The following is a 664-nucleotide window of genomic DNA, read 5'->3' on the forward strand; positions in this document are numbered from 1 at the left end:
AAAATGCACAGGATCACTGATCATTACAGAAATGCAAATCAAAACCACAACACCATCTCATGCCAGTCAGAATGGTGATTATTAAAAAGTTAAGAAGCAACAGGTGCTAGTGAGGCTGTGGAGAAATAGGAATGCTTTTACACTGTTAATGGGAATGCAAATTAGTTCAATCATTGAGGAAGACAGTGTGGCAGTTCTTCAAGGAACTAGAACTGGAAATTACTGTTCAACCCAGCAATCCCATTACTAAATATATACCCAAAGGAATATAAATCATTCTTTTACAAACACATGCGTGTGTGTGTTCACTGCAGCATTATTTACAATAGCAAAGACAAGGAATCAATTCAAATGCCCATCAATGGTAGACTGGATAAAGAAAATGTGGTACATTTACACCATGGAATACTATTTAGCCAAAAAAGGAAAGAGATATCCTTTGCAGGGATGTGGATGGAGATGAAGGCCGTTATCCTTAGCAAAGTAACACAGGAACATAAAACTAAATACCTCATGCTTTCACTTTTAAGTGGGAGCTAAATGGTGAGAATACATGGACACATTGGGGCAAACAACACCCACTGGGAACTTTTGGAGAATGGAGTGTGGGAGAAGGGAGAGGATCAAGAAAAACATCTAACTGGTACTAAGCTTAATACCTGGG

Source organism: Cebus imitator, unplaced genomic scaffold, assembly GCF_001604975.1.
Source record: "Cebus imitator isolate Cc_AM_T3 unplaced genomic scaffold, Cebus_imitator-1.0 Scaffold79, whole genome shotgun sequence".
Classification (NCBI taxonomy): Eukaryota; Metazoa; Chordata; class Mammalia; order Primates; family Cebidae; genus Cebus; species Cebus imitator.